Source organism: Triticum urartu, chromosome 6, assembly GCF_003073215.2.
Source record: "Triticum urartu cultivar G1812 chromosome 6, Tu2.1, whole genome shotgun sequence".
NCBI lineage: Eukaryota > Viridiplantae > Streptophyta > Magnoliopsida > Poales > Poaceae > Triticum > Triticum urartu.
In genome coordinates this window covers 532,104,178-532,119,556 of record NC_053027.1, presented here as the reverse complement: position 1 = coordinate 532,119,556, position 15,379 = coordinate 532,104,178, and the positions used below count along the sequence as shown (strand labels likewise).

Sequence of the window (15,379 nt, the reverse complement as noted above, 5' to 3'; positions counted from 1 at the left end):
GACGGCAAGGAAGGAAGATGCGCAGTTTACAGACTGAAGGAAGGAAGTCATCCAGTTTTTTATAGACTGAAGGTAGGAAGAAAGACGCATAGTTGCATGCGTACACATATGGTTTGCTCGTGTGCACCTGCGCATTGCTACATTGCGGGAGGTGTACCCATCATTACAGTACAACGAGCTGTGCAACAACTCTACTCTGCTACATAGATGCTGCAAGAGGTGTGCAGTTCAGCAACTGCGGAACCAAAACCCACGTCACATCACTGTGATTTCGCTCACCGACGGCCACCAGGCGACGGTGATGGGGCTAGTCACCCTGTGCGTGCTGTCGCTCCACGCGATGGACCCGAACGTATACTTGAAGGAAATATGCCCTAGAGTCAATAATAAAGTTATTATTTATTTCCTTATTTCATGATAAATGTTTATTATTCATGCTAGAATTGTATTAACCAGAAACATAATACATGTGTGAATACATAGACAAACAGAGTGTCACTAGTATGCCTCTACTTGACTAGCTCGTTGAATCAAAGATGGTTAAGTTTCCTAGCCATAGACATGAGTTGTCATTTGATTAACAGGGTCACATCATTAGGAGAATGATGTGATTGACTTGACCCATTCCGTTAGCTTAGCACTTGATCGTGTAGTTTGTTGCTATTGCTTTCTTCATGACTTATACATGTTCCTATGACTATGAGATTATGCAACTCCCGTTTACCGGAGAAACACTTTGTGTGCTACCAAACGTCACAACGTAACTGTGTGATTATAAAGGTGCTCTACAGGTGTCTCCGAAGGTACTTGTTGGGTTGGCATATTTCGAGATTAGGATTTGTCACTCCGATTGTCGGAGAGGTATCTCTGGGCCCACTTGGTAATACACATCACTTAAGCCTTGCAAGCATTGCAACTAATGAGTTAGTTGCGGGATGATGTGTTACGGAACGAGTAAAGAGACTTGCCAGTAACGAGATTGAACTAGGTATTGAGATACCGACGATCGAATCTCGGGAAAGTAAGATACCGATGACAAAGGGAACAACGTATATTGTTATGCGGTTCGACCGATAAAGATCTTTGTAGAATATTTAGGAGCCAATATGGGCATCCAGGTTCCGCTATTGGTTATTGACCAGAGAAATGTCTCAGTCATGTCTACATAGTTCTCGAACCCGTAGGGTCCACACGCTTAATGTTCATTGATGATATAGTATTTATGAGTTATGTATGTTGGTAACCGAATGTTGTTCGGAGTTTCGGATAAGATCACGGACATGACGAGGAACTCCGTAATGGTCCGGAGATAAAGTTTGATATATGGGATAATAGTGTTTGGTCTTCAAAAGGGTTCCAGAAGGGGTTCCGGATGTTTCCCAAAATGTTTGGGTACGAGAACACTTTATTTGGGCCAAAGGGGGAAAGCCCATGATGTTTTTGGAAAGCGCAAAAGGAAGTTTTGCGGAGTCTAGGGGCCAGACGCCAGGGTCCCTGGCGTCTGGGTCCAGTCGCCGGGAACCCTGGCGTCTGGCCCTGGAGTCCAAGAAGGACTCTTGCCTTTCGGGTGAAACCGACTTTGTGGAGGCTTTTACTCCAAGTTTCGACCCCAAGGCTCAACATATAAATAGAGGGGCAGGGCTAGCACCCAAGACTGATCAAGAAATACCAAGCCGTGTGCCGGCTACCCCGTCCCCTCTAGTTTATCCTCCTTCATAGTTTTCATAGTGCTTAGGCGAAGCCCTGCGGAGATTGTTATTCGCCAACACCGTCACCACACCATCGTGCTGCCGGATCATCAACTACTTCACCCCTCTTGCTGGATCGAGAAGGCAAGGACGTCACTGAGCCGAACGTGTGCAGAACTCGTAGGTGCCGTGCTTTTGGTACTTGGATCGGTCGGATCGTGAAGACGTACGACTACATCAACCGCGTTGATATAACGCTTCCGCTTTTGTTCTACGAGGGTACGTAGACAACACTCTCACCTTTCGTTGCTATGCATCATCATGATCCTACATGTGCGTAGAAATTTTTTTGAATTTACTACGTTCCCCAACAGTACTCCTTGATGCTCCCCGCAGCTCGGATAGCAAAGGTGACCCGGTACTCCTGTGTGTTGTGAGTCGTGTTGAACCGTAGCTTTCGTGGCTCCACGGTGACGCGCATGCCAGCGGAGCTGGTGACCGCGGCTCGGTACGTCGCGTCCACATTGTTGCCGACGTTGCGCACCATGCGGCGCTGCGTGATGGTCTCGCTACGTGAGGTGAACACCGCCATGAAGGCCGGGTAGTTGTGGTCTCCCAGGTAGGCAGAACCCCGGGGCGTTGAGTAGTTAGTCGACGGGAGCGCGCACAGGAAGGTAACATAGTCGTCCGTGCCGGCGTCGTACACAAGGCCTGTATCAAGGGCGTTGTTGGGGTCCACGTGGCCTGCCCCGCGCGCGAACGGCGTGGACGCCTTGCTAGTGGCCATGTCTCGGATGACGTGGCCGCCGCTGTCCACATTAGACGCGGTGGTCATCAAGGCGGACTTGATCGCGGCGGGGCTCCACTCCGGTCTCGCCTGCCGGAGCATTGCGGCGATGCCGCTCACGTGAGGGCACGCCATGGACGTGCCTGATAGAACATTGTAGTGCACTCGACTAGTCTCGGTGTTGAGGCCCGAGGGAGAGGCGGCGCCGGTCCAAGCGGCGAGGATCTCCACGCCGGGTGTCGTGACGTCCGGCTTGAGGATCTCCGGCGCATGGAGGTTCGGCCCGCGGCTCGAGAAGGGTGCCATTCTAGGGGAAGGAGGCGTCAGGCTGATGACCATGCCGTGGAACACGGTCGTCGCGATTGGAGATGTAGTCGTGTTCATGTACATTTTAATCCTTCTCGCAGCAGCGAACGCAACGGTTGTTGCAGGGAAGGTGTGGGGCTGCCGATGACCAGCTCGTTGAATTCTTTGGTGCTCGTGAGGATTGCTCCGACGCCGCTGGCGAGTTTGATTGTCTCTCCTTGCGCAGCATTCAAGACAGCAGGGCCGCACAAAATGATCTTCCCGGCGACCAAGCTGGCGTTCAGCTTCTCGGCTTCACAGGTTTTTGAGCCGGCGGTCTGGCCGTACACGAGCGGTATGTCGGTAGCGCCAAGCGCCGGGCCGGCGCAGGGCGAAGCGCCAGAAAAGGTATCGCCGTTGCCGAGGACGACGTTCACCGGGAAACGGCGGTTGATGGTGGACGCGCCGAGGGTCAGGAACCATGGCGCGATGTTGATGGCGGTGGACTCAGCTGGGTCGGAGTTCCCCGCCGCGGCAGAGACGATGATGCCCTTGCGGACGGCGCTGAAGGAAGTGATGAATCGAGTGTTTGACTGAAACAAGCGAAGGAAGGATTGGTCAAAGCTGGTCATGCTAGCTGCTTGAGATGCATGCATGCGTGCGTGTCGGTCCCACCCTCCATCCATCCATCCAGGGAAAGGGAAGGCGCCGGTGCGGTCTGCTCTGCTCGCGACTCGCGAGGCGTACACCAAACAAAAGTCTCATTTATTCTGTCAATCAATCGAATCAGCGTTTACATTGAGGACGCGTCTAGTGGGCGGCCGGCTGTCCACTAGTGCGATCGAGCGACCGGTCTAAAAAGAAAAGTCCCTGTCCCCCGCGAAACAGAAAAGGAAGGGCCACCAAATCGACCGATCGACCGGCCACAAAACAGACCGATCGAGCGGCCACCAATAGAATCGCCCACACCCCCACGTGGCCAGCTGTCCCCAGCTCGCCCCCACGTCCGCTCGCCCCCACGCCCCAGCCCCTCCCACGCTACCTTCTTCTTCTTCTGCACGCCAGAAAGGAGATCCAACAGAATCGCCCCCAGCCCTTCTTCCTCCTCCTACGCAGCCGCCATGGGAGCCCCAAAGTAGAATAAGGAGCTGCTTCAGAAAAGAAGATCTAAGGGCAGGGTGGTCAGAGCCATACCAGGCAGTAACATCAAGTAGGTAAGCCCCCTCTGCCCCTCTTCACTCCCCCCTTTCTTCTACTACATATATGTAGGCATATGTAAACCCCCTTCTCCATGGATCTAGCACAAATCCATGGAGAAGCTGCTTCAAAAAAGAGGTGAATCTGGCACACCACCCTACTTGATGTTACTTGATGTGTTAAACAAGCCAAAAACTACTTGGTACATGCCAAACAAGTTTCTACCACCTGGATGTGTTAAACAATCCAACTAAAACAAATTCACTGGCCAATTAAAACATGATTAAAGCCAAGTCAACAAAGCATTGTAGCCAAAAACTAAACATGCATTCTACCAACTTGTAGTTATTGTTTACAAATGAACAAAAGGATGAACAAATTGACTGTCCAATAGATATGTGCAACGAAAAATTCATAAATGTGCAACTAAACATGCATCCCAGCCAACTGAAACTATATTCTAGCAACTCAGCATGCATGCTAGCCAAAACTAAAACATGCATTGTACCCCACGTGTACTGGATATTTGTGAGTAACACTTTAGAAAACCTGTAGTATATGTGCAATAAAAACATGTTTTCTGGCCAGCTAAACATGCATGTTGGCCAAAACTGAGAAAATGTATCCTAGCCAACTGAGACATCTATTCTAGCCAACTGAATACATTAACTGTCCAACTGAACATGCATGTTGGCCAAAACTGAAAAAATGCAACCTGGCCAACTGATATATCTATTCTAGCCAACTAAAAAACATTGAATGTCCAACTGAATATGTATGCTGGCCAACTGGAAAAATGCATCCTGGCAATTGAGACATCTATTGTAGCGAAAACCAGAAATTTGTAGTGCGACAGCAAAAAACACAAGAACTTTTGTCCATGGCTAATGAAGCCACAAACCATATTAACATATTCATGCATATAATCTTGTCCCACACATATATTCTGGTCCCACACCTATTGCAAACCATATTAAATATGTTCAATATAGCAGAACTAAAAACATAAAAACGGCGATGAAAAACATATAACTATAATCTGTCCTGCAATTCTTCTTTCTTCTTTCACCTGGATTCTCCATCTCAAATGTAACATCAAATTATGTGCAGAAAAATCTGAAACAGCTCCTTGCAGAAAACCTACAGATGATTGCAACAAAACAAAGGGAAAAAGTCAGAAAACTCTGAAAAGAAGTCATGCTCTTGCCAGCTATTTACTACAAACTGTGCAACTAACATAACAACTCTGTGCAAACAAAAAAAAATCACAACTGTTATAATAAAAAGATTATGCTATAGTCATGTTGCTTTTGGAACTAAGATTGTCACAAAATGGTGTGCAAACTGCCTATTTACTAAGTTTTTAGGTTGTTTGAAACACTCTTTTCTGTGGTTACCAACTGATGACATCAATTTCTTCCTTTTTATATGTGCAGGTAGTGTGTGGCAGCATCCAAAAAAAAGGAAAAAAATGCTTGATCTCAATGAGTTGCCTCCTGATCTCAATGAGCTTCCTCATGATATGGACCAGTAGCAACCCAGCATACAACAAGGAAATTGGACAGAAAATGGTCGATCTGTTTACTACACGCAGGCAAGTTATGATGGTAACCCTATGGGCCATGAGAATGTGGCAGGCCAGTCATCAGACCGTGGTGCCCCTGTAGTGGTGTCTTTGTAGTCAGAGAGCCATACTCTTGATGACACGAGAACCGAGGCAAATGTTCCTGGTCCAACCAGGACTGAGCTAGGAGCTGAGGCTGTTGATGGAGCTGTGCAAGGAGAAGAAGGAGAGGATGAGGCTGGTTCTCAACCTATGGAACCCTATGTTGGCATGAGATTTGACAGCCTTCAAATTGCTAAGGATCACTACAACAACTACGCACTACGGATGGGTTTATCTATCAAGATGAACACCGCTAGACGGACACCCCACACCAATGATTTGATAAAACAACAGTTTTGCTGCAACAAGTTCAAGAAGCCCAAGGCTGATGATGGAGGAGCTGAGGCTCCTCCTGTCCTGGACCCTATTCCAGATCCAAAATCTGTTGACAGTGGTGAGGAGATGGAAGAAGAACCTCCAATATTTGCTGAAGAGGAGGCTGGTACTAGTAAGAAGAAGATGAAGCGCAAACGCGAGACAATAAAGCAGACTTAATGCAAGGCGAAAATGTTGGTGAAGCTGATAGATGGGCGATGGGAGGTGACGCACTTTGTTCGTGACCACAATCATCCGCTTGTGAACAAACCTTCATTGTCCAAATACTTGAGATCCCACCAAGGCATCTCACCTGATGAAAAGGAGTTTCTACGCATCTTGTATAACTGCAACTTGACTATAGGTGTGGTGTTTTTCTATATCCCTTAAAGAATTAAGTTTCCCTCTAGGCAGTCCAGTGTACAGCTGTTATGGTACTACTGTGCAACTGGTGTCCAACTTCCCATGCTGTTTGTATATCACTTTTGTTGCTTGTTGTGCAACTAGATTGTCTTTACTGTGCAACTACACAATGTCCTGTATGCAAAAAGTGCAAAGTGTTTTTAAAAAGGTGCAACTAGGTGTCCATTTCCTGCGATTATCTTTTGTGCCAACACATGTCCTATTACTGTGCAGATGGATGTGCACGTTCGTGCAACTAAAAAAAGGATATACTGTTTGTTTTTGTATTATGCAGGACGTATGATGCATATAATGGCAGAGTTATATGGATCTGAGATGATGGTGCCGTTCGGACTAAAAGCAATAACAAATCTGTGTACAAGTTTCTGTAGAGATGACACAAAGGAGGGTGATCTGATTGAGACAATTGCGCACTTCAAGGATATACAAAAAACCGATCCAGACTTCTTCTATAAGGTAAAATATGATGAAGAGGACAGAGTTGTCAACATATTTTGGGTGGATGGCTTAGCTCGAAAAGCTTATGCGAAGGCGTACCACGATTGCATATCGTTTGACACCATCTACATGACCAACATGTATAATATACCGTTCGCGCCCTTCATAGGAATAAACCGACATGGCCAATCTTTCATGCTGGGTTGCGCGTTTGTGAGGCAGGAGTTGGCATCGAGCTTTGATTGGGTCCTGGGAGCATTCCTAGAGGCTATGGATGGCAAACCTCGTGACAACTTCATCACCGATCAGGATGGTGCAATGAGGCAGTCAATACAGAGCATCTTTCCAACCACCGTGCACCGTTGTTGTCGATGGCACATCGTGAAAAAGGCTCAGGAAAAAGTTGGTTGGCTGCTATGCCGGAATCTAGGACTCTCTGATGATTTCAACAAGTATGTTGACTTCAGCTTCACTATAGACGAGTTTGAGCACAATTGGGTTGGGTTAATGATGAAGTACGTGGCTATGACACACACGCACTTTGAGAAGTTGTACGAATACAGGTCAACTTGGGTGCCGTGCTACTTCAAACACAGGTTCTTCCCCTTCCTACAGTCTACACAGCATAGTGAGGGGTTCAACGCCGTCCTAAAAATATATGTGAACCCACACAACTCAATGCTGAACTTCGTCAAGCAATATGAAAAAATTCAGAACCACATCCTTGCTAAGGAAGGCTGCAATGATTACAGGACAGAACACCTTGAGATTGAGCTGTGGTCCAACTTCCCAATAGAGAAGCAAGCTTACAAAACCTATACTAGGGACCTTTACCGCAAGTTCAGAGAAGAGTTTAAGCTGATTGGACGTTATAATGCATTCCAAGTTGGTGCTGATATATTTGAGCTCGGACCGAACCAGGAATTTGTTGCCAAATATGGTTCTCGAAACTACTTGGTGCAGGCAAGGGTGGAGGAGGGTTCCTATTTGTGTGAGTGTTGTAAAATGGACAAGGACGGCATCCTCTGTTGCCACATCCTCAAGGTGTTCACCCATATTGGAGTTGATGTCATACCGGAAAGGTACCTGCTAAGACGATGGACACCTACTGCTATACCTAGTGCGCCAGGGACTGGTTATGAGCACCCGGATGAAATGCCTCCTCAATCAAAGAAGCAGATAAGGGAGAGGAACATGATATACGATTTTCGGAAACTAGCAAAGTTTGCGAGTGGTTCTGATCCAGCACAAGCTATTGTATACAAGCATATGCGCGCAACACGTACCGAGATCGGCCACCTAAACAAGTCCAAGAAAAAGAAAAAACCGACTGCTGCCACGGGGCCATCAGATGATGGCAACCCTCGAGGACCTCCTCCACCTCCAGGCAACAATCAGGGGGCTCATCATCCAGGTAATTACATGCCCCAACTCCTGATCTAACTAGGTGTGTAACTTTAGTTGCACACATCATTGTGCCCAGTTGCACACATCATGGTGGCCAATTGAACATAGCATGCTGCCTAGTTGCACACGATGTGTTAGTTCAAGCATCAAGATAACACAACTAACTTGTTTTTCCTGTTCTGGATATAGGTGATGTCAACCCTCAATGACCTCCTCCACCTCCTGGCTGTACACGGCATCCTCCGCCACCTCCTCCCCCGCGTGCTCCTCCCAATGGCCCTACAGGCAACACTTAGGGGGCTCATCGTCCAGGTAATTACCTGCCCCAACTCCCCATCAAACTAGGTCTGTAACTCCAGTTGCACACATCATGGTGCTCAGTTGCACAGAACAGGCTACCTAGTTGCGCACGCTGTGTTAGTTCGAGCATCAAAGATAACACAACTAACTTGTTTGTCCTGTTCTGTCTATAGGTGATGCCAACCCTCAAAGACCTCCTCCCCCGCCTGGCCCAACTAGCAGTGCCCTGCGTGCTACTCCCAATGGACCTACAGGCAGGACTCAGGGGGCTTATCACCCAGGTAAATACCTGATACGTCTCCAACGTATCTATAATTTTTGATTGCTCCATGCTATATTATCTACTGTTTTGGACTATATTGGGCTTTATTTTCCACTTTTATATTATTTTTGGGACTAACCTATTAGCCGGAGGCCCAGTCCAGAATTCCTGTTTTTTTGCCTATTTCAGTGTTTTGAAGAAACGGAATATCAAACGGAATAAAATCTTCGGGAATGTGATTTTCTCACCGAACGTGATCCAGGAGACTTGGACCCTGCTCCAAGGAACAAAAGAGGCGGTCACGAGGGTGGGCCCCCCTAGGGCGCGCCCCCTGCCTCGTGGGCCCCTCGTTGCTCCTCCGGCATACTTCTTCCTCCTATGTATACACACGTACCCTCAAACGATCAGAAGAGGAGCCAAAAACCTAATTCCACCGCCGCAACTTTCTGTATCCACGAGATCCCATCTTGGGGCCTGTTCCGGAGCTCCGCTGGAAGAGGGCCGTCATCACGGAGGGCTTCTACATCATCCTAGCCCCTCCGATGAAGTGTGACTAGTTTACCTCAGACCTTCGGGTCCATAGTTAGTAGCTAGATGGCTTCTTCTCTCTCTTTGAATCTCAATACAAAGTTCTCCCCCTCTCTTGTGGAGATCTATTCGATGTAATCTTCTTTTTGCGGTGTGTTTGTTGAGACCGATGAATTGTGGGTTTATGATCAAGTCTATCTATGAATAATATTTGAATCTTCTCTGAATTCTTTTATGTATGATTGGTTATCTTTGCAAGTCTCTTCGAATTATCCGTTTGGTTTGGCCAACTAGATTGGTAGTTCTTGCCATGGGAGAAGTGCTTAACTTTGGGTTCGATCTTGCGGTATCCTTTCCCAGTGACAGAAGGGGCAGCAAGGCACGTATTGCATCGTTGCCATCGAGGATAACAAGATGGGGTTTATTTCATATTGCATGAATTTATCTCTCTACATCATGTCATCTTGCTTAAGGTGTTACTCTATTTTTAACTTAATACTCTAGATGCATGCTGGATAGTAGTCGATGAGTGGAGTAATAGTAGTAGATGCAGAATCGTTTCGATCTACTTGTCACGGACGTGATGCCTATATACATGATCATGCCTAGATATTCTCATAACTATGCTCAATTCTGACAATTGCTCAACAGTAATTTGTTCACCCACGGTAGAATACTTATGCTCTTGAGAGAAGCCACTCGTGAAACCTATGGCCCCCGGGTCTATTCTCATCATATCAATCTCCATCACTTTAATCTTGCTTTGCTTTTACTTTTTACTTTGCATCTTTATACCAAAAATACCAAAAATATTACATCTATCAGATCTCACTCTCGTAAGTGACCGTGAAGGGATTGACAACCCCTAATCGCGTTGGTTGCGAGTAGTTATCGTTTTGTGAAGGTACGAGGGACTTGAGCGTGGCCTCCTACTGGATTGATACCTTGGTTCTCAAAAACTGAGGAAAATACTTACGCTACTCTGCTGCATCATCCCTTCCTCTTCGGGGAAAACCAACGCAAGCTCAAGACGTAGCAATACCTTCCCCGACTCCTAACAAAACTAGGGTTTGTTACTTCAGTTGCACATATCATAGTGCCCAGTTGCATAGAACATGCTGCCTAGTTGCGTGCACTGTGTTAGTTTGAGGATCAAGCTAAAAATCTAACTTGTTTTTCCTGTTATGCCCATAGGCGATTACAATCCGAGTACCATGACAGGTCATGCTACTACAGGTGTTTTATTCAACTTAACTTGCACACATCAACCAGTTAGTTGCACAACATGGGTTGTGTGGTTGCAGAGAACATCAGTGCTGGTTGCACAACAAAAAACCTAAACTTTTTATATGATTATTACACAGGTGATCGTGATGGTCCTACTGCCCCGTTGGAGGTTGCATCCCCTGCACAAGCTTCTGATGATTTTGTGCTCAGGGATCCTCCAAGGTCTACTACAAAGGGTAGGGCAAAGAGTCGGCGGTACAAATCGGTGCTGGAGCTGCACCCAAAGAAGAAAAACAAATGCAGCCAGTGCCAATCTACAGCGCACACTGCTGGTGTGTGTCCACTCAGGCTACTGTGATTCTGTTTCATCGTTTGTAACTTTGGGACAAAAATGAAAAAAGAATGATGTTTTTTAGCAATGTTGGGACCAAGTGGACACAAGCTGTGTAAAAAATGTTGTTATTTGTGCCGCAGTGGATGGGCTAACCATGGCAACTGGTTAAATATTTAGTTGTTGAACAATTGTATGTCCAGTGCTCCTAATGTATCAACAAAAGTGATGATATTGAGTTGCAAACGAAATTACTACTAGTGTGTACAAAATCTGCTTAAAAATTGTGCAAACCAGCAACTTCCTCCATGGAGCAGAGAAAGAAAAAGAGTACTGACCTAGTCCTTGTCATATCTCAGCAACTTCCTCCATGGGGCATCGTTGTGCACGCTAGTGACCCAATCATATGCCAGCTTCTTCCTGATATTGAGTACTTCCTTGGGTTCGTGGTTAGTCAGTTGGCTACCGTTCCACTCGGTGGCGTTAAGCAGTGCGAACAACCCACACTCATTACTGCGATGGGCAAAAAATAAAATTTGTCAAATAAAATTAAAACCAAAAAAGATAATGCACTCTGTGCAACTGCTTATGTTCTACTGTGCAACTACTTATGTGCCACTGTGCAACTACTTATGTGCCAGTGTGCAACTACTTATGTGCCACTCTGCAACTGGCTAGATAATCCATTAGAAACTCATAAAAATGATAAACAGATTGCAGACTAGTTCTGTGTCCTGAAAAACTAAAGATTGCACAAGTAGAAAAATTGTAAAAACTACAAATTGATGGTGAGAAATTGAGAAGAATGCCATTCTTAATGTCTTACTTGCCGAGCTGCTTTGGTACGTTAATGTCAATAATCTGGAAGTGCTCGATGCTGAACTTTGGGTAATGCTTCCTCCATAGCTGGCGTACTGCCCCCGTGATGGTAGAGGCAGTGTTCATCAGCTAAATGTTGTCCAACTTCCTGCTTGAATCAAGAACTTCAAAGCATCCGTCCCTCAAGTTGACACTGAAGACCCAATAATGCCTCCCTCTGTCCTTATCGGTTACATCAGCGCACTCGAGCACTGGCAGCATGACCTTCAAGCGTGAATGATTTCAGACACAGATACAGGTTGTAGCTAAGAAAAATAGTAAAAGACTTGGTCAAGTTAAAAACAAGTTGCAACAAGTATTTGCCAACTAACAGGTGTATCATGTGCAACTGAACATGCTGCGGGTGCCAACTAAAAAGAGATGGATCATGTGGGCACAACAATCACCAATTCTTTCTTGTTGAGACGGTTCTTGTAATCAAACTTCTTGTTTATCTCATTCACGTTGTGGATCTCTTGCTGTAAATTCATCTGCAGAGATTATAAAAGCATGCCTCAAACTCCTTAGTAGATGAAAGGCCTCCCTCAATTGGTCAACAAAAAAAGTACTACAGAACAAAAGATGAGGGTAAAGAAGGTTTTGGAAAAACTTACAGAAAACCTCAGTGGCATAAAGACCTTCTTTGACCCTTCTGGTAAGTTATCCATGATGTGTAAGATTCCAGTCTCAATAACAATTTTTGACAGCCATTGAATAGTCTTCATCGAATCAACTAACTCCTTTAAAGAAATGTAGAAAGCACCAAACCTGAAAATCTCAGGGCTGAATTTTTTTTGAAAGAAAATAAAAAGACAAGTTAGCTCGAAGGGTCACAACAGCAAAAAAAATGTGCATGAAACTGAAACAGAACAGTGTGCAACTAAAAGCCCTGTTTTGTGCAACATGCTATGCTTTCTGTGCAACTAAGTGGCTGGTCCTTTGCAACTGAAAAAGATATGTATGTAGGTTGTGGGGAGTTAGTTTACCTGGTAGTTTCACCATTTGCTCCTGGGTGATGCCTGACCCAATACAAGAGGGCATCGTAAAGCTTGTTCACTGCCTCATTGGATCTGAATGTCTTCTTCTTGTTGTAGTCAATGAATGGAGACCTTTGAGATGCTGCGGGCCTTCTTACCCTCCTTTGTCTTCGTGCAGGAGGTGGTCCCAAAGAACTACTCGCACCAAGTTCTGGTTCTGCGCATATTGGGGTGTGGCAATTCTCTGGTGATCCAACATCTAGCTCTTGAGCTATTGCCTTGCCAGCATCAGCAGCAGCGCATCCTTCATTCGCAGCTGCTGGGTCCAACTCACACTCATCAATGCAAATCACACTGGCTTCCGCTGTTTCTGCTGCTGGAGTAGGTGCTGGAGCATCACCATCTATGCCGAGGTCAAAAGATGGTGCATCGCAGAACCCGTCACCATGATAAGAATTTGATCTTCGTATGGGTTCAAGGACCAGGGAATCTCCTTGCGGCACAAACACGGGTGCATCGTTCACTGACTTGGTTCGCAAAAGTGTTGTAGTTGGCGGCCTTGGAGGCTTGCACCTACTTATAATGTTGAACACCTCCTCTTGTGTTAATGGTTGCTGAAAGTCAGCTCTTGGTGATGCAGGCTTGCTTGGCTGCTGTGTGCTAGCTCTTGGGGAAGGCACTTTGGTAGTTGGATCACCTCCTTTTGTGTTCGGAATTGAAGCATCTCTACGAGTAGGCACCTTGGGGCTTGTAGTTGCAGTGGTGCCTTCCTGAGCAGCTGTTGTGGTTTTGATTGTGACCACGCTGCTAACTAACACATCAGTTGGGACATTGGTATCTGTAGTTGGCATCTTTCCAGTCTGAGTTGGCAGCAACCTAGCAGAACTTGGCACCCCTGCATCAATGGCTGCGGCACGCAGTTCTCTCTCGTCTCTGAACCCCAAATCTTTTGTGGCTTGTTCCCCCTTTGTGCCACTGGCAAACTTGACAATCTTTTGCTGCTTAGGTGGTTTTGGTGGGACTATTGAAGGGGAGTCTTCCCCTTGATCTGTTGAACTCCTGTGATGGTGGTTGGCTCTCTACTCACTACAGTTGGCATATCAGTTTGAAGCACAACTTCCTTGACCATATTTATTTTAGGATCTGCACTCACCATCTTCTCCTTGGTTTGAGACAACTGCAGATTCTTCTTCATTGAAACTGCTTTACGCTTCTGAACCACGTGAGGTTTTGCCATGGATGCTGCCTTGCTCTTGCTAGAGCTTAGGTCTGGAAGCTTCTTCAAATATTTCTTGTATTTTTCTTTTGAATGAACCCAATCAAGACCCTTTCCTGCTTCCCCCGTGTCAATTTGATTCTTTTTAGCATCACTTGATAAGAATAGGCTCTTGTCAATGGCAAAGTTGATCTTCTCACACATATCTTTGTCGCTAAAATCTGGCACGGGAAATGTGGTTGGCAAAGCTGGCTTCAAATTGCAGAGCTTGAACATATCAATGCTGCCTTGACACTCTGCTTCGTCAATTTTCTTCGACTTCGGCAAATCCTTGTCTTTCCAGCAAGTTTTGTCAATCAACATCTGTAGTGTGCTCCTACTACTCAATGAATTGTTGCTGCTGGCAGGGGTGGCAAAAGTGCTAGTCCTCCTGGATGTGTTGCCGCCTGTACCACCAGAACCAGGGGCGTTGTCATCATCATCATCATCATCGCTATTGTCGCTGCCTCCATTGGATCCCCTTTTATCATCACCATAACCATCCTCGTCTTCTTCATCGTCGTCTTCTTCCCTCTCACTGCCATCAACTGCTGCATCTTTGTCTTCTCCCCACTCACTGCCATCAACTGCTGCACCTTTGTCCCCGTCCCCCTCTTTGGCCTCATTTCTTCTTCCTCCTCCTCTGCCTCTGTGACGCCCCCGATTTAATCGTACACTAATCATACACGCAAACGTGTATGATCAAGATCAGGGACTCACGGGAAGATATCATAACACAACTCTACAAATAAAATAAGTCATACAAGCATCATATTACAAGCCAGGGGCCTCGAGGGCTCGAATACAAGAGCTCGATCATAGACGAGTCAGCGGAAGCAACAATATCTGAGTACAGACATAAGTTAAACAAGTTTTCCTTAAGAAGGCTAGCACAAACTGGGATACATATCGGAAGAGGCGCAGGCCTCCTGCCTAGGATCCTCCTAAACTACTCCTGGTCACCGTCAGCGGGCTGCACGTAGTAATAGGCACCTCCCGAGTAGTAGTAGTCGTCATCGACAGTGGCATCTGGCTCCTGGGCTCCATCTCTGGTTGCAGCAATCGGATATAGGAAAGGGGAAAAGGGGAAGAAAAGCAACCGTGAGTACTCATCCAAAGTACTCGCAAGCAAGGAGCTACACTACATATGTATGGATTGGTATCAAATGGAATAATGGTATCATCTGTGGACTGAACTACAGAACGCCGGAATAAGAGGGGGATAGCTAGTCCTTTCGAAGACTACGCTTCTGGTAAACTCCATCTTGCAGCAGGAGAAGAGAGTAGATGGTAAGTTCACCAAGTATCATCGCATAGCATAATCCTAACCGATGATCCTCCCCTTGTCGCCCTGTGAGAGAGTGACCACCGGTTGTATCTGGCACTTGGAAGGGTGTGTTTTATTAAGTATTCGGTTCTAGTTGTCATAAGGTCA

The 15,379-nt window shown here is 46.2% G+C and overlaps 2 pseudogenes; one reads left to right on the top strand and one right to left on the bottom strand.

Moving 5' to 3' along the window:
• Positions 1 to 255: 255 nt before the first annotated feature.
• Positions 256 to 3,392, bottom strand: LOC125516919 (annotated as a pseudogene).
• A 1,968-nt stretch (positions 3,393 to 5,360) lies between these two features.
• LOC125516918 lies at positions 5,361 to 10,881 on the top strand (annotated as a pseudogene).
• The last annotated feature ends 4,498 nt before the right edge of the window (positions 10,882 to 15,379 follow it).